Genomic DNA, 19,974 nt, shown 5'->3' with positions numbered 1-19,974 from the left:
CCATGAGACATCTAAAGTAGAGGCAAAAGTAGATTTTTATTATTATACTTTTATGCTTTAGTTATTTAAACTTGCTATTTGGTGGATTATCTTAACTTTTTTCTTTTCATTCAGGCACCTGTTCAAGTCCAATATTGTTTAAGTAGACCTCTTATTATTAAGTAGATATCTTATTATTAGTTTATTTCCGCCGCCTGCTATTCTTGGACTCCGGGCGGAACTAAAGAATCAATCTCAACAGCCATTACCAGTGATTGTTGCAAGGAATTTGCAATGTCTATGGAGGATCCTGCGGTCGTGCAGGATCCTCCATAGCCCTAAATGCTGTCGAGCGGTAACGTCAGCTCCTGGTGCCCGTGAGGGACAGGTTCAGGTAAGTAGAACTCAACATACCCTGCCATGGCCACCGGACCCCCAGCAGCAATGTCACCGTTGGGGGGTCTTTGCTAATTCGGCAATGTCCCCAGATGGAGAAAGTGCCGCTTCAAGTGATTTTTACCTTTCAAAAAAAAAAAAAAAACTCTGATCATATACCAGTATTTTCAAATTAAAATAATTCAGAACTCTCACCAACCTCCCCTCGTTTCCCCTTCTCTTTTCTCCCACAACCCCCACACTTTTGTGATCCCATACCCTTTTTTCCCGGGGTCTCATTTCGTAGGTTCTGTTTTCCTGCAAATTCTTTAATTACAAAGTAAAAAGATTATATTCTGTTCAAAATTACTCAATAGTTTTAATAGTTACTTGTTTTTGTTTGATTTTCTTTTTAATGTTTAAATGATCAGTCTACACGCCAAAACAACTGCATCTTAATTAAGTGGTTTGGTACACAGATTCTACTCCTGCAGTCTCGCAAAGCTGTTTGTGCTACTCAAGAAGGATGCAGATCTGCTTAACTGCAACTAGAACTATAGTCAGGGAGGTTTATTTTTCTACATTGTGTACTTTTTTTTTTAAAAGAGTTATGCTGAAAAAGATATACAACACAGTAATGCACCATTAACATAGATGTGGAGGAAGACCATATGATTATATATAATAACATGCATCAATATAGAGCAGGAGACTGTAAATAAATCAACCCACTGTACATGCATTGACAAAGGTATATAGGATATGGTCAAGAAAATAGATACAAGTGCTAGTACAAGTAAATAAGCAGACAATGTTCAAAGTGTAAAACGAGGAGAAATGGGGTTTTAAAAAACTCATTTTCTAATTACATTGTTGAATTCCACTACATTACATTTGTATTCTGTAACCTAGACATTTCCCTTTAATGTCTAAAATTCATTAGCTTTTCTTTGGTACTGTACAGTCAGTACTGTCGTCCAAATGTTTACATTCCACTTGCTTTGTTCTACTCAAGGACTGGAGGTTCTTCTTGAGGAAGGAACTAAAGTGCTGTTTCCTGTAAGGAACAAATCTTACTCAATTACAAAATAAATAATGATATAAAAAAAAAAATAATAATAATAATGTGAAATGAATGGCTCCAAAATGTCATCTTTAACACGTCATCATCATGTTTTGATGTTTTTAACAGATATTTTAAAAAAAATATAGCATATTTCTCAAAAGTGTCTTATTTAAATCTTTCAGGATAAGAGGTTAGATACATCTTGTTATAATGATAGTCCTGGCAAGTATCCTGTGATCTAATTTAGCCAAGTAACACTACAGACAGATATTTGACATCAGTGGAGGGCTGGAAACTTTTGGTCCCCAAGAGGCAAGTACAAACAAATGGACTCTTGCTAAATAAAACTCACAGATGTCCGTGTGAACAGTCTACTCACATGACAAATGGATCCTGCTGAAAATGTAAGGTGTGACTTCATATATCCGTATAATTTCCAGCCATATGTCCTGCACAGTATGAAGGAACACTTACAGAGATCTGCACATGCCTAAGAGACGCCACCAATGACAATTGGCACGTGGCATGAATGTCATGATGACTCTCTCACTGGTAACATCTTCAGGGGAATCATACATACTTACTGTGGTCTGGTACTCAGATCAGTCTCAAATACTACACGTCACCATTAAACATTCCAGCACAGGACATCAGCTCAGGCAACAAGCCACAACGTGCTGGGTTAGCAAAGACCCTGCACAATTCCTCCGGTAGAAATTTGCAAACCGATATCACAACACACGTCCTATTTTAAATATTCACAGAATGGTCTAAGGCTGCTTTCAACAACCGTCTAGGAGGGCTGGGAAAGGGGTCAGGGAGGCAATTGCCCCCCAGGCCGCCCTTAATCATTTTTAAAAAATGTCCGCCTGCAGAGGAGGCTCTCTAACTAAGTGGTTTAGGCGGCCAGCTAAACCGCCTTAGGGCAGACTGGACACGAGGAAGGGGCCTGGCGGCATGCTCAGTAGGCCGCCGGGTGCGAGGCCCCACCAGGCTGCCCGGCCTGGCCGGAGAGCACCAATGGCCGCTGGTCTGCAGCTCCGCAGTGCAGTTACTACGGCAACACTCTGACCGGATCTCATGAGATACATGATCTGCAGCTCTGCGGAGCTGCAGACCGGATATCACCACCGGACCGCCAGGGAGTCCACTGGATTACCATGGAGCCCACACTGGACCACCAGGGAATGAGTATGACAAAGGGTATTTAGTCCACCCTCCCTTACACCATCACCCCCCCTTCACGATCTCCCACACATAAACCACATTGTATCATATTTGTATTGCTTCATAACATTAATATCAGTTATAAAACCAGGAAAAGGTGGGCATGGATGGTGAGCTGATTCGGTGGTGCAATAGGCCACTTAACTGGATTTGCCCCCCATGCCTAAGGCTGCCAGCCCTCCCCTGGTCTAGGGTCTTTGCATATTTTGTGGCAGTGACCTGGCGCCCTAATTGCAAGGAGTCAAACCATCTGACGTCTTACCTGGGGTCCACCAGGCTCTGCTCCCTGCTTCCACTACCATTTACCGAGAACCATAAGTGCTTCAGCTGGAACTTCATTTAGCTCTCCCGAGTTACACATTGCATTGCAGGGCTTAGAACAGGACATCTAACAGAGGTTCCTGCTGAGAAACTTCTGGCTCCTGGGAGATGATAGGGGAAACGCCACCCAGCGAACACCAGGTAGGAAGTCAATCGATTTAGAAACCAGGCTGTAGTGTTCCTTTAAGGTGTGACTAGAAAGTGCCTGCTCAGCAGACAATAATTTACATATACTGTCAGTTTCATTTAAAAATCTTGGATATAGTCTGTAGTGCTGTACAATATCCAACGAAAAGTTGGACTTAAGGTTGTCTACCCTTCTTTATTACCGTTTTTTACACTTAAATTGTGCATTGTGTTGAAACACTAAACAAGATTATATGGGTGACAAAGATACCCATTTGGTTTATTAAACAGTCACTAGCACCTGCTCATTTTTTGTTTAATTAGATTGAGCTGTTTGTCACGCTGACTCACTTCTAAACACGCTGTGCAAATTATTTGTGTTTTAATTTTTTACCGTGAACTATTTTCCATAGCTGATGTTGACATATAATATAGACAATTACAACGAGACAAAAGGGACAGTACATAATGAAGATTAAGATGAGCTTCATGAGAACCCGTTAAATCAGGTTACTTAACAAATGAGACCAGGAGAGCCATTGCCTAGTTACAGGCACACGTCAAGCCACTACCAGAGCAATGTGCCAGATATGAGCAACAGCTGCCCAGTTCTGTAATAATACAAATATATATTTAAGCAACAACGTCATCTAGTTTCTATAGAAACCACCCAAAATCATGCTTTCTTAATTTTTAAGGATAGATAAAAAAAAATAACATCAAAATAAATTTCAAAAAGTTTAGAATAAAGAAGTATACTTGTAAGAGACCCTTGATACAGAAAATTCACAACATCTGAATTTCGAAAATTGGGCAGACTAGATGGGAGGAATAGTTCTAATCTGCCGTCACCTTCTATGTTTCTATGCCAGGAGTCCAGGCACCCTCCCAGTGTAAATTATCAAACTATTTATTAACATCTTGACTACATAGCTGGGTCCCACTGGGCGCCTACATAACCTGCTTCTGAATTCTCCACACAAGGACACTGATTGGTTGAGAACATCAGCTGAGTGGTCTCAGCCTATGAGCATGGTTCTGTATAAACCCTGCTTAGCAAAGTTAAATCTGGTTTAAAGAAGCACTATAGGGTCAGAAACACAAACATGTATTCCTGACCCTATAGGGTTAAAACCACCATCTAGCCACCCTTGTCCCCTCATGCCTCCCTAAATATAGTAAAATCTTACTTGTAGTCAAGTCTGGAGCTGCTTACTTTGTCTCTGTTTCCTTTTGACCTGCCCACTGCCTGCTGACATCATCAGAAGTGGTAGCCTGATCCAATCACAATGCTTTCTCATAGGATTGGCTGAGACTGACAAAGAGGCAGGTCAGGGGCAGAGCAATTCAAACACAGCCCTGGTCAGTCAGTATCTCCTCATAGAGATGAATTGAATCAATTAATCTCTATGAGGAAAGTTTAGTGTCTGCATTCAGAGGGAGGAGACACTGACTATTTGGATGCAAAAAGGATCTCTAACAGCCATCTGAGGAGTGCCCAGTGAAGTTATCACTAGGCTGTAATGTAAACACTGCATTTTCTCTGAAAAGACAGTGTTTACAGCAAAAAGCCTGACGGTAATGAGCTGTAGTTGTTCTGGTGACTATAGTGTCCCTTTAAACTATTCAAAAACGGTTTGAAAAGTTGCACAGAGATGACACCAGAGCACTCCTGTTACCATTACAGCAGACTGTAGTGGTTAGTGCTTTGGGTGTTCCTTTAAAAGAACACTATAATGTCAGGAATACAAACATGTATTGCTGCCACTGTAGTTCTAATAACGCTATTTAGGCCCCCTACCCATCTGCCAGCAAAGTAAAAGATTTTTAAAAGTTTGCCTCAGTGCTTTGGTATGTGAAATTCACAGACACTGATTTTGTCTAAAAGGAATATGAGGTTCACAATAACAAGTTTTTAGAATTTTAGTGGTTATGGTGCCTGGAGATCCCTAATGCTTCCTCAACTTTAGTGTTTAAACAATTCACGAACAGTTTAACCCCACATTCTGCTCGGCAGCACTGTTTCTTTCTGCTCCCGTCGACATCTGCTTTCAGAAATTCTTCTGAAGGATAGCTCTGACTGTCACCGGACAGGAACGCCAATGATTTGCTTACAGCGGATAGTTGATGCTCTAAGCCAGGGGTAGGCAACCTACGGCACTACAGATCTTGTGGGCTACATCTCCCATAATGCTCTTACCGCCATAACGCTGACAAAGCATCAGAGGAGATGTAGCCCACAACCAGGGGCGGACTGACAACTCACAAGGCCCTCGGGCAATAGGAGACCAAGGGCCCCCTTCTGGTGCATTTTTTGTTTGTTGTGTTTGCTGGTGACATCACAAGCAGCATCCCCCACATTTGTTTTCAATCATACAAGTCCATACAAGTAGCCTGCAAACGTTTGTAGGCGACTTGTGGGGTTCAGTGTGTGGGATGCCGCTTGTGATGTGTTCCTGGTCATCAACGTCTTGTGTAAAAATGTTTGCCTTTTACCTATTGTACTGCGCTGCATAATATGTTTGTGCTATATAGATGGTTTTAATTATGGTGTGTGTGTGTGTGTGTGTGTGAGTGTTTGTGTAAGGAGGCTGTATGCAGTATTGCAATGGTAGGATTGGCTGAGACTGACAAAGAGGCAGGTCAAGGGCAGAGCAATTCAAACACAGCCCTGGTCAATCAGTATCTCCTCATAGAGATTAATTGAATCAATTAATCTCTATGAGGAAAGTTTAGTGTCTGCATTCAGAGGGAGGAGACACTGACTATTGGAATAGTAGGAATGCTGCTTGTGATAACGGTCCATAGGGAGGCTGCATGTTGTTTTCCATGTGTGGGGATGCTGCTTGAGGGATTGTGTGCATATAGTGAGGCTTATGGTGGATTTGAGTGTGTGAATGAGTCTGTTTGCAGTGTAGTATGTGAGTTGAGACAGCTGGTTGTGTTGCAGTGTGTATGGTAGGGGCTGTAGTAGGTGTCTGGGGTTTACTAGGGCAGTAGTGTGTGTTTGTATGGATAATAGATATTAAAGGGACTCTCCAGTGCCAGGAAAACAAACCGTTTTCCTGGCACTGCAGGTTCCCTCTTCCTCCCACCCCCCCACCCCCCCATCCCATGTTGCTGAAGGGGTTAAAACCCCTTCAGTGACTTTCCTGTATCCAGCTCCGATGTCCATCGGCGCCGGGTCAGGATCTGCCCACGCTCCTCCCCCGTCGAAGACCTATTGAGCAATCGCGGCAGGGGAGACCTAATGCGTATGCGCGGCAGTGCCGCGCACGCGCATTAGACCTCACCATAGGAAAGCATTGAATGCTTATAATGCTTTCCTATGGGGATTTCAGCGATGCTGGAGGTCCTCACATAGCGTGAGGACGTCCAGCGATGTTATAGCACACTTTTCGTGTTCTATGAACACGGAAGTGTCCTCTAGTGGCCGTCTAGTAGACAGCCACTAGAGGAGGACTTAACCCTTCAAGGTAAATATTGCAGTTTATGAAAACTGCAATAATTACACTTGCAGGGTTAAGGGTAGTGGGAGTTGGCAACCAGACCACTCCAAGGGGCAGAAGTGGTCTGGGTGCCTGGAGTGTCCCTTTAAGGCTGTGTGTGTGGATAGTAGCTGCAGTGTGTGCGTGTGGGGATATGGGCTCTAGTAGGTGCAGGGGGGCATAGGGACTGTAGTAGGTGCATGGGGAGATAGTGGCTGTAGAGAATGGAAGAGTGATAGGTGGTATGCTGGGTGCAGGAAGGTATAGGGGCTGTAATGGGTCCAGTGAGGGCTGTGATGGGTGTAGGGATGGATAGGGGTTGAGGTGGGTGAATGGGGCATTGGTGCTGAGGTGGGCATGGGGCCCAGGTGGGTGCTAAGGGAGATGGGTGCTGAGGTGGAGTGGGACATGGGGCTGAGGTGGAGGGGGGCATTGGAGATGAAGTGGGTGCTGGGGTAGATGGGGACATAGGTGAGTGAAGGTGGAGGGAGATGGGTGCTGAGGTGGAGGGGGGCATGGGAGATGAGATGGGTGCTAAGGTTGATCGGGGCTGAGGTGAGTGAAGCAGGAGATGGGTGCTGAAGTGTGTGGAGGAGGGCGTGGGGCTAAGGGAGGTGAGTGCTGAGTTGTAGAGGGCATAGGGCTGAAGTGGGTGCTGAGGTGGAGGGGGCATGGGAGATGAAGTGGGTGCTGAGGTGGGTGGAGGGGGGCATGGGAGATGAAGTGGGCACTGATGTGAGTTATGGGGGAGATGGGTGCTGAGGTGGGTGCTAAGGTGGAGGGGGCATGGGAGATGAAGTGGGTACTCAGGTGGGTGGAGGGGGCATGGGGGCTGAGGTGGAGGGGCATGGGAGATGAAGTGGGTGCTGAGGAGGGTGGAGGGGGGCATGGGAGATGAAGTGGGCACTGATGTGAGTTATGGGGGAGATGGGTGCTGATGTGGGTGCTAAGGTGGAGGGGGCATGGGAGATGAAGTGGGTACTCAGGTGGGTGGAGGGGGCATGGGGGCTGAGGTGGAGGGGGCATGGGAGATGAAGTGGGTGCTGTGGTGGGTGGAGGGGGCATGGGAGATGAAGTGGGTGCTGAGATGAGTGGAGGGGGAGATGGGAGATTGACATACCTGCTGACTGTGCCAGGCTGATCACTCAGTATAGTCTGCAGGAGGAGAGGAGAGGAGGAGGCAGGAAGTGATGTCACTTCCCCTGCCCTGGGCCCTGCCTCCTCCCCTCACACGGAGCTCCGCACAGAGAGGATGGAGGAGATCTGGCAAGAGCTGGATTGCTGCCAGGTTTAATGAGGTGAGGGGGAACACATATCATGTTAAATTGTGCCTCTCTGGCTGGGGAGATCTCTGAACTACCCAGCCAGAGAGAGTATGACTGTTCAGGCAGCCGGGCCCCTGACTGCCTCGGGCCGAGTGGTCAGTCCGCCCTGGCCACAACATTTAGAGTGCCGAAGGTTGCCTACCCCTGCTCTAAGCCAATCCACAATGTCATGCTGAGTCTCTAAAAGTACATAATGAAGGCATTCCAAGGCATCTCTCTTATGATGTACCACCACAGACATACACCAAGGCACTTGTATAAATGCTCAGTGGCCCCTCCCCATCTGGCATTTTTTTTCTCATACAGCTAAATAATGTTGAAAGGCAAATTTCGTATCAGGCAGTTACATTTTTTTTCCTCATCATTTTGTAAACAATTTTTTTTATTAAAAACTGACACTTTAAATTGAAAGAAAACAAACAACAAACTAAAAGTGTTCCGCCTTTAGGAACACAGTAAGTTAAAGATACAGATCCTACAAGAAAAACATGTCAGAGTGATATGAAATTACTGCTTTAAATAACAAGCACCTGCTGGCTTGGACTTCTATAAATTTCAATTAGGCCTTCAGCAGCACTTCAAAATATAAAACCACCTCCTACGACAAAGTGATGAGATCTATTATTAAATTGCCTGTACTGTGAAACAGCAGATGCATGAGAGGTGTGGCAGATCTTTTTATCAGCTGCCAGAAAACGTTAACTTTCAAGGAGACGAGACAAACATTTTGATGCTTCGGGGCTAGCTCTCTTTCCCCTTCACTCTGCGCAAGCCTGTACTTTGTGTACTGCAATATGGACTCAAAAATTCTGGAAACGAAAATGTTCTTTTTCCACCGTGTGACTAAGAAGCAGGGAAAGACACCTTGCCAATTTGCCTAAACCAACTTGTTTTCCTCTATTCCCATTACAGTGGGCACAGGCTGTTTCAGAAACACATGCCAACTTTTTATACATCGCTCACCAGTTCCACACAGTAAATGCGAGGTTGACCACTTCAACATGAAATGAAAACCGATCCAAGCCAATACGCGAGTTAAATCTCCACGCATTCCATATGTGATTATTTAAAAAGGGATATTGTATTAAACGCACATTATCTCCATAAGCAGGCTTAAAAGGGAACTAGCCCATTAAAATGAAGACAATTAAACCTGGCACTATTTAAAAGCTTCTGTAATAAGCATGCAAAATGGATTTCTATGGAAGCCTACTTAAAGCTTTACTGGAAGTGTTTCTACCTTTTTTTGTTCTCTCCATTTCAAAGCTTTACATATTTTCTTATATGACCTGATATTACAAATAAAACTCAATTTTTAAATAATGGATTCAAAAAACAGAATTTTTTTTAGTATACTTACAACATACAGTTAACTGTAGTATATAGAAGCATATTTACTTCCCTTTCCTGACTATTTTCCATCACTACTGAACAATAAGGACCACCTCATCAGACCAATTGCTTATGAGAGAGATCTCAAAAATCATGCAAACCAGATGGGTGTCACTTTCAGCCGACAGAGAATATGTATTTTCTTCTTAACTTATCGATTCCATTTTGAAGGTTCTTTTGCTCACAAACTTTTTTTTTTTCCCAGGTCTAACACTAACCTCCATTTGTTGTTGGGCTTTGGAGCAAAGAAACATTTTTAATAGTAGCTACTTCCTTCCATTATTGCAAGCGCTTTCACTTTTAAGATTCTTGATATTAAGATTTTTTCCTTTGGTGGTTTTCACGAAAATTCTGCCGTGTAGCCTTCTCTTATAATGCTTAGGATCCAAATTTACGTGGTTATAATAAACTATTTTAATCTTGCTCCCACTTTCTCAGATTGGATCAGAGCACCTTCAAAAAGGTGATTACCTGCTCCTTTGTATCTATTGTTTTTGTTTGCAGTAGACTGACCATACCTCCATGTGGACAATCTCACAAATTCCCTTTTTTAGTCTATATGAAATATTATATAGTATATTGTCACAAAAAGAAGACAATTCCTTTGTCATCTAACTATTCATCAGAATCGGGAAGCCATGCCTATGAAAACTGTTCTAGCCAAATACAAGAAAGCTTTTGAAATAAAATCAAATGCCATTTCAAATTCCTCCACAATGAACAAGGTTTCTCTGTGAACCTCACCAATGCTGTCTCCCTTCAAATTGTTATCCAAAACCAAAAGTAAGAGCCACCGCAGGATGTAACAGCTCCCTTTGCCAAATAATTATTGGCTATTCTGTTAACGGAAGCATCCACCGTCAGAGGTTTACCCAATTTTTGTTCTCTTGGTTGTTAAAGGGATACACTTTAGGGATATTCCCCTAAAATGAAATCCTATTTTTTTGTTTTTCTTTCCTCATGCTGCTTTAATAAAATCACCAATCGTGACATGGATGGGAAAGGAAGGCTTCCTCTTTCTTACATATGATGCTTCCTGTTATTCTTCCGGAACTTTTTCAGTTTCCCTGACATGCTTTATCAGCTTATCCACAACTGTACTGTCCAATGCCTGGAGACAAATATTACTCTCCCCTTCAGCTGATTCTTCCATCTCATGCTCAGAATCAGATTGCTTCCAATTACAGGAGCTGCAAGCTCTTTTTGTTAAAGGTTGCAAATCAGCTGCCTCTTGAATACCCTCAACTGCTTGATATAGCCACCACTACATACTATCAGGTAGTAGAAGGATGCTAGCCCTTTTTACTGCCTGTAGGCAATCTATTCATAATTTTGTTCCCCTCCAAGGTTTTTTTCCCTGCTGGGTGATAGCTTGGCTTAAACTAAAGAGTCATACAGAAAACGGCATTTGACTAATTGGCACTCTTGTCCCCACCAAAAAAAGGCAGCATCTCACCTTAATGTCTTAGAATTGGGCCTATGGCAATCTGACGAGGAGCGCATCCCACAAAATACATATATTAAAATAAGGCTCCCAAAGTCAGCTCAATGCAAAACACCAATCAACAAAAGGAAATCTTACCTAGGCACTAGCAGACAGAATGTAGAATCCTCCATAATGAAATGAGCGTCTGCAACAGCCTCCCAAAGACTTTTAAATACTGTTTGGCGTGTCTCGAACTATGAACCGAATGACATCGATAGCATCATTCATGTGTGACCCTTTTCCAGTGATTTTAAGAAAAACGTGCTATCAGGCACCATTTTGGAAAGGGCAAACTGATATAGCACAATGTAGCTCCGAAAGGCTTTAAACAAGTAATAGAGATAGTGAAAACACTTTAGGATTGCCAAATAGGAAGCTAGTGTCACAACGGAATTGGATGGACTACACAAAACATCCTACATAAGTCAAATGTCAAACCTCATAGCTATTCCTAGAAAGGGTTGCCAACCTGCATCTGTAGAAAAGACTACAACAGCTTGACTACAAATTCAGGCTGAAAGAGAAACAACACTGCCCACCACGGAGGCCAATACTAGAAGCCAAGATAAAGTAAGGAAGTTAATGGGCTGGATCAACTTCACATAGGTGGAAAGATCAATCATTGATCTTGGTTTCTGAGAAAATACCAGGGTATGCACATATCAGAGGCTCTGTAAACGGCTACATAAGTAGCTACATCAGAGAAACAGAGGCTAAATGCCTTTTTTATTTTTACCGAACGAATCATCCAAGGTGTATGCACAAAAATAAGTACTACATAACACCAGGGCCCAGTTACGAAAACCTAAAAGAAGATCACTACATGCTCCCAGAAAATAAGCCATTCACCATCACAGTTAGAGATGTCCAACAACGAGAAGCTCACATCAAGAGTTGATCCAGACAGACAAGTAAATACTATTCAACCAACCCGACATTGTGGGGGCATATGAGGAATGGAATACTTCAGTGGTGGGTGTGGCAATACCTTGTGACCATAACATCAGGAAAAAGGAATCTGAGAAGAGAGACAAAAACCAAAGGATTGAAAGACGAACAAGAAAAGATGTGGAAAGTGAAGGCAGTAGTAGCCCCAGTTGTGATATGAGCACTGAAGGCACTCTGTTTATCAGCAGTACAGAGTTCCTGAGAAGTGTGATCGCTGGAAATTCCATCGAATATCTCCTTGATGATATGAAATGCGCTACAAGTCCCGAGCCAACTTTTAATGGGCTCTAAAAAGTGTGAGTTTGCTAATTATCTTCACATGTTCATACATGTTGTATACATATTACACTTTGTGTATTTGTTTTATATCTATTTAATATGGGAGATAAAAACTCTACTATATTGGTTACCAAAGAATTTATGTGTAAGGTAAACCATAGATATCTGTGTGCGCAAATCACTTTGTTTTCAATTGTATCACGTTTTTAAGTGTGAATAGTGACATTGCACTTTTTTTTTTTTTTTTTTTTTGCAGCACCAGAATTTTATCTTATCAAGCGCCACTTTTTCCCTTAATTTTTACCATTTTATCACAGAAGGCAGTAACACTAAATTTGGGGGAGTGGTTCCAGGTGTGACATCTGATCTCTGTCCACAAGAGTGCAGTTCTAGGATACTGCACAGAATCCCAAGCTTCTGGTAGAGAACCTGAGATTGAGGAACACACAGAATGCCACCCGGAGGCTTAACTCTGAAAGTAACAAATGCAATATTTGGAAGGGGAGACATAAAAAAATAAATAAAATAAAAAGTGCAGATGCCTACATCAGAGTACAGAAAAAAAGACTGGAGGGTAAGGGAAGAGGAGGTAGAACAGCTTTGAATTACCAGGTCTGTGCCTGTGCACAGCTGTTCCATCCAATTATGTAAGTGGTATAGCAAAGGCACTTAACACGGTTTGTAGAGGAGGGTGGATGTTGAGGCTTTAAGAGCCATATGTTACAAAATGTATATGTAAAATGGAAATAGGCAAGAGTTCTGTGTTGGGATAAGTATCAAGCTGTGCATCTAGGACATAAGCAGTTTAGATCTTGAGAATAAAAGCAAATTATGATACCTGCATAAATGCCAACCATCCTGATTTCCCCACAAAAGTCCTGGCTTTGGATACAGTTATTTAGTTTGTATTGCCAGCATTAGATATTGAAGATGTTTGTGAACTACAATCCACATGCTCATCCATTCTACTTAGAGGAACACTACAACACTATATAGTAGTTATGATGTCCTGGGTTACTCCGCCCACCCCTCCTCCCCCACTCACTCCCCACTCCAAGCAATGTATGTAGTCTAACGGTTTACAAACAGTTTGACATTTCAGCTGGAATATTAAGGGATAATAAGCCCTCCCTCTCTTAGAGAAGTGATGCAGGACTTAACTCATTAGCAAGAGACATCAGCTGACACTATCAGTCAATGAGCTGACCCTGTAGGGCTCATCTCAGGAGATGTAAAAGCAGCTCATAGCAGGATCTTACAGCTCTGAGAACGGAATGGAAAGGAGCATCAACAGGCAGACCCCAAGAAAGAAGTAAAAACTTAAAAATACAGGACTACTTACATTAGGGGGTGCGCCAGGGCACTCCTGCTCCCAGCACTTTAACCATTACAGTGCACTGTAGTGGTTATGGTGCTTGGAGCATTCTCTTAACAGTCAAAGCCTAGTTTATCATTTCTAATCAATATAAACTTGTGAAGTTTGGTGGACATCAGCATTTTAAGTACACCGATAGATACATACTTGCAATGACTGAATTTACTTTGATCTTAGCCTCACATATTTAAAAGATAGAAAATACAACAAAAGATATTGTAAAATAATATAATATATAGCTCCAGCAATGAGATGCTATGTGTCTTCTGGAATGAAGACATGCATCATAATATGGACAATATTGCTTTGCAGATAGAGTAGTACATACCTGGCATGGCCTACTTGTAATAAAGGAATTCAAAATGCACAGTTTCACTTGTTTATATTCTAACTTCCATATTATGCAGGTTTCTGCAGTTGCCGTAGTAACTTTCACTTATTGCTTTAATGACAGTTCAGTGTGAGGTGCTGCTTTTATTGTATAATTTTATGCACATCTTGTGATAAAAATTCTAATTTTTCTTAATGGCAAACGTACTTGTATTTATGTAACAGGCAGAAGAAACTATGTGAGAATGAACATCAAATAAAAAAAAAAAGCTTTCTAACTGCAGCATTGTTTTACATCTTACATATAATTAGCAGTTGCTTATAGTCATATTTTTGTAATATCTCTTGTCTGAGGCTCTTAATATTATTCTCTTGAGTAATAGTCATGTATTTCCCATTTCCCATTTTGGGACTTGGTCTCTCTCTTCTTCCAATGTTTAGTCTCTGCAGATTTTTCAAAGGTCCATAGTATTGAGCTTTATCATGAGCCAACTGTGTTGGCTTTAAAGAAACACTCCCAATCCCTGAATCATTTCAGCTGACTAAAATGCTTTAGGAATTAACAATGCCCCCTCTTTCTTACTTTATTAAAATGTTAATTTCAAGAGAAATCTGTACTTTTATCAGGTTCCTAGGTGGCACCCTCCTGCCAGAGGGACCCTTTTTTCACTGTGATGAACTTTAAATGAAAACTTCCACCTTCAAAACAACATGAGCTCTTTAAAGGACCACTATAGTGCCAGGAAAACAAACTTGTTTTCCTGGCACTATATGGTCTTTGGGTCCCCCCCGCCGGGCTGAAGGGAGAGGAAGGGGTTAATCCCTTACCTTTCTCCGGCGCCGGGCTCCCTCAGCGCTGGGGACTCTCCTCCTCCTTCTAACGTCATGAGACAGCCACTAGAGGCTGGATTAACCCATATGTAAACATAAGAGTTTCTCTGAAACTGCTATGTTTACAGCAGGCAGGACCCAAGATGGACCTGGCACCCAGACCACTTCATTAAGCTGAAGTGGTCTGGGTGCCTATAGCGGTCCTTTAAAGTGTTATTGGGTAAGGAGTGTATGAGCACTGTCTTACATTCAGGGGCACCTTCCAGTGGCACCTTCTTCATCCAGTGGCACTAAGCGTACGATAGGCTGAGAGGGTCAGCAGAGTCTTGGCATATCACTGCCACCCATTGAGAGAAATAGCACATATGAAAAAGGAAGCAAAGATGTTGGGTGCTGGGCTACCAACTTTGTGATTAAAACAATGGAAAACTTTGACACCGCACTAAAACGCTTTTGCCCCATAACTTAAATGAGTTGCAGTTGTTATGGGGGTAGAAGTAGAATCCTTTAATTTGAGAAATATGTACATAATTACATTTGCCTTTTTGTTTTTCATAACTGCTTTAGTGTTAGACTGCCGTCACCGGTAAAGACTGCAAATATAGAGCCCACAAGAGGCTCCACAGAGTATCCTACAACCAGTTGTGTGCACCCACATGTCCGATTGCGTGCAAGTCATTTGGGAGAAGGGCTACTATCCTGACCATTTGCAGCCATCATATAGGAGGAGAATTTCACGAACATCTAATTTTAGGCCTGGCAAGTAACTACCTTGGACTTTACATAAAAAACATGTTTCATGCAGAACCATCGTTTGCAAAATATTTGCCTTGTTTACAAAGACCACTGCTTATATGCTGGCTCCCAGGGGATATGTATAAAGACTTTCCTAGATTACGCTCTTCTCTGTGCTGTCATTTTATTATCGTGCTTCAGGGCAAGCAAATAAAAGGAACACTATAGGGTCAGGAACACAAACAGTTATTCCTGACCCTATACTGTTAAAACCACCATGTAGCCCCCTGTAAATATAGCAAAATCTTACTTTTATTCCAGTCTGCTGCTGCTGGCTCTGCCCCTGATCAGCCTGCTTGGCTGACATTACCAGAAGTGATTCCTTCAGCCAATCACAATGCTTTCCCACAGGAAAACATTGGATTGGCTAAGGTTGTCAAGGAGATCAGTGGCAGAGTCAGATCAGTGGCAAAGCCAGCACAAGTCAAACACAGTCATGGCCAATCAGCAGATCCTCAGCATCTCTATGAGAAACCTTCAGTGTATCCATGCAGATTGTGGGGACACTGAATGGCAGTACTGCACAGTGTGCAGAACTACCCCAGAAAGCACCTATAGTAGCCATCTAAGGATTGTAATGTAAACAATGCATTTTCTCAGAAAACACAGTGTTTACGGCAACAAGCCTAAAAGGAATGATTATACTCACCAGAACAAATACAATAAGCTGTAGTTGTTCTGGTGGCTACAGTGTCCTGTCCTGTTTAATTTCAATTAACCGCAAAATGTATTTTCCATAAATAATATATCTATATGGTCTGAGCATATCTCACAAACCTGTGTCCAGAGGCTCATTCAATAAAATGAGAAAGAGAAGTGGAACTGGTGATTGGCAGATGGTTACCATATCATGGCTCCCACAATCCTGTTGACAGCCAGAATCACAGTTTTGTGAAAGAGACTGTATATGATTTTCGGCAATACTGCTAACCATACATGAACACAATCACACCTCAGGCTCTTTAAGAGAAAGTATTTACACAGCAGAAGCATTCCATACAATTATTTGTATGGTTAAAGGGGAAGTAAAACCCTATTATATCGGAGAGATATGAGGTATGCTTATAGTTGCAGTATTTTTGCTAAATATAGTTTTGCAGTGCACTCAACTAAATAATTGCTTAGACAAATAGCTGATGCCCTTATTAGTTGCTGGTATAAAGTTTGATAGATCATTTAAAATCCTTAAATGGACTTTCCTCAGTGAAAACAATGTTATCTTAATGGAGTTGTTTTGAGGGAGATGTCCCTCACCACTGCCCAAACAGATGAACATGAAGATGAGAGGTGGCCACCATGAGGCTGACAGGCACAGAGGACTCAATTTCAATGTTAAAACTGTTGAATAATGGTTTAACTCATTAAGGTAAGGCAATGCAAATACACCCTTGATCTAAAAAAAAAACTACATTAGGAAGTTTGCGGCACTTCACAGTGTTGTGTGGACAGTCACCAGTAGTCCAGTAGTATGTGTTTTATGTCTTTTGGTTGCAAAATCACTTATTTGTATAACTTTGTATAGGTACTTTAAAATACCCTTAAACTGGAAGAGATGATTTCTAAAGAGCATGTCAAAATATTTCAGACTTCACTAAATAACAGACTTTAAATAAAAACATATTATCTTGCTGATATATTTAAGATCATGGCCAGAAATGTTGTTTATATAATTCAGAATACAGGCAAAAAGATAGTTAAGATATAAAATCATGTCGAATTAAAACAGCATTACTTTCCCCTATAGCCCAACAATTTAAATGTCTATGGACATTAAATAAATTTGATCATTTGTTCTTTGAGTCAGCCAGCATAAACTAGCGCCAGACTGGGGTGAAGTGGTCTGGGTGACTGTAGTTGTTCTTTAAATTCTCTTTCATAATATAACTAAAGAGATTTAGGTGCATTTGTCAAAGTCTTATTCCAGGCAGGAGTACTGTTACACCCTGTAAATTCTTTTGTGTCGGCCGCTTTATCTCTACATGTAATCCGTTTTTCACTTGCTGGTGTACTCTCAAACTAGATGTGTTTCTTAAATGCTAAAGTTATGGACTATAAAGGCAGCCATCTTTTTCCCAGGTGGCATTCCAAACTGAAAGGTAATATTATATCACCTATATATAATCATCTCTACCAAAAGTTATGAAAAGTGCAAACATATGTCTGCAGCACTGCATTATGTCTTACAATTATACGTTTTTTTTTTTTTAGAAAATGTCAAGTGTGACATACAGGAACAAACAGTCATGGGGCACTGCACAAGCAATCTTACAATTATATATAATGTATAGAGAAAGTGTAAAATGACAATACAAAGAAAACAGAAAACAAACCTTTTGCTATCTGGAATCACAGTGATTTGACAGGGGTTCTTAATCACATTCTTGTCTGCCACAACTTGCACATAAACCCTAAAAAGAAATAAAATGTGTAAACATTTATAAAATGAAATGAATGAAACAAAACATGTAGTCATACTGCAATTGTGCAAATACATTACCAATTGTAAATTGTAAAAGCTGCATTTTGAAACAAGTAGTTTAATAGTGAAGGAAAAGTAATACCTAAAGTTAAACGTATATTCAAGTTCCTATGTAGGATATTGTCAGCATTTGTAAAATACTTTTTTTTATTATTGATTTAATCACCTCCACATGCTATTGACCTGAATGCACAGTGTGTGTAATGTCCTGAAATAGATGAGCCTGGAATGCGTTAAAGGGTCATTTACAGGAACGGTAATTTATTAGCGAGCAAATATGTAGATATTCTGGTAATAAAGTATTTCAAGATTGTTTGGAATGCAGGAAAATCTTTAAAAGCAGGAAAAAAGCTTGTTTGTTTTTCCTACCATCTTTACCTCCACCCCCTGCATCTCCAGCATAGCTTTCATGTTGTCAGAGAGGCAAAAGTGATAAAACCGTACATACGTTACATCACAAGCTAAGTGTTCATCCCAGTAAAATCTCACTAAGCATGTACATTATATTCTCACTTGGCTTCCATTTATTTAAGCAGAGTGACGATGGGTGCAGTGTACATGTGAAAGTGGCTAGCATTGATTTCAGTGGTAGATGCATTAAATATGCAGTTAAAACGTCATAGCTAGCCAACAATCAAACCAGGCACATGTCACCTCAGCTCCTGCTGCATATTGCTATTAAGCTGAAATGTATCAGAGTTGAGTGTCTGAAAATGGCGTATTGAGTTACAAACGGCATCAGCACACCATGGGGAAGCATTCCTGAAAGCCAGCTCTTTGGCCCGGGTTGAAACTACCCAGAGGGGCATTTGGTGCATCACCAGTACTAAATGTTGTTTCTTTATTTTCTTTTGTTTGTCTTGTTTACCTGCTAAGTAATTTTCAGATAGTTTGACAATTTAAATCCCCCAGCTCATTCTGTGGTTCACAAGGAGTTTTACAGCCAATAGATACTATGCCTTAGAGATCTCTCTGGTTTATTTTTTACTAAACCAACATTCAGTAAACCCCTGACATGCTCTCTGATTCCCCTCACCTCACCAATTCTCTCACCTAAGAACCTGACCTCTTACTATGACACTTTATAGAGTCATTTGTAACTCTTAATTTGTCATGAAGACTGCAGTGTTGGTCACTTAGTAACATCCCAAGCACCACAACCACTACAACACGCTGTAGCGATTATTCAGCCAGGAGTGCCTTGCCCTCCCCCTCGCCTGATCACTCTCAGCTAATGATCTAAGCCCCTCATCATTAGAGTGGAAAACTTCAGCCTCTCATTGATGTTGGGAGCAACACCCAGCAGATCCCAATTTAAAAAAAAACATAACTTTAGCAAATGGTTACAGCAAGCTGAAGTGTGTATTGTGCTTTGAGTGTTCCTTCTAATGTCTTTTTATATTTATTATATATATATATATATATATATATATATATATATATACATACACACACTAATATCTGCGTTTAGTGAGCTCACCACCTAGGTCCTGTGTCTGCTACTGGTGGTCTGGCTGAGTTCTCAGCATTATGTAAATAAGTGATACAAACAGCATTCCCAAAACAAAAAAGACTTCAGTATTGCAATAAGGGTATCGTTTTATGAGCTTTGATTAGCCTGTAACCGTCAGTTTGCTAAACTTGCTAGTAATATGTAATGGCATAAAAACTGCAATGTATGCATTGTAAAGTGCTGAGTTTTTCCCCCTCCAGATCCACTCTATAAACAACGCAGAACACCTGCTTCTATTGTAAAAAATACATCATTTATTGCAAATTCCACTAAAGCAAGAACATTAGGCAAATTTACATGTAGAATTGTACTGATATTGCAATTATTTTTCACACTTCAGTTTATATATATATATTAAAAAAAAAAGGTAATAAGTTCCTGAAAGAAAATCACAGGATAAAGTCAAGCCCTTGCGATAGTGCTGATATAATGGCAACTCCTTTCCTGTGCTTAACATTGGCATGGTGTGCTTCCGACCATGTAAAGGGGAATTAAGTTTAACAATACTGTTCTGGTTCTGAATCAAGAAAACAATTTGTAAAGTTGATGAAGGATAGATTGTACTAAATGATTAAAATATTCAAATTCAGTTTAAGGCAGGGATTACAAAGTGAAACGTTTTCTTATCTGGAAGTTATC

The 19,974-nt window shown here is 41.2% G+C and overlaps 1 protein-coding gene across 3 annotated transcripts in view; it reads right to left on the bottom strand.

Annotated features, from left to right (window-relative positions):
- The window catches only part of MRTFB (myocardin related transcription factor B), a 285,293-nt gene that overhangs the window by 185,820 nt on the left and 79,499 nt on the right, over positions 1-19,974 (bottom strand). For all 3 annotated transcript variants that reach the window (XM_063430294.1, XM_063430295.1, XM_063430298.1), the window contains exon 3: positions 17,674-17,751. The gene's annotated coding sequence lies outside the window, so the exon portion shown is untranslated. The remainder of the gene's footprint in view (positions 1-17,673; positions 17,752-19,974) is intronic.

This window comes from Pelobates fuscus, chromosome 8 (assembly GCF_036172605.1).
Source record: "Pelobates fuscus isolate aPelFus1 chromosome 8, aPelFus1.pri, whole genome shotgun sequence".
Classification (NCBI taxonomy): Eukaryota; Metazoa; Chordata; class Amphibia; order Anura; family Pelobatidae; genus Pelobates; species Pelobates fuscus.
This window is presented reverse-complemented; position numbering and strand designations above follow the sequence as displayed.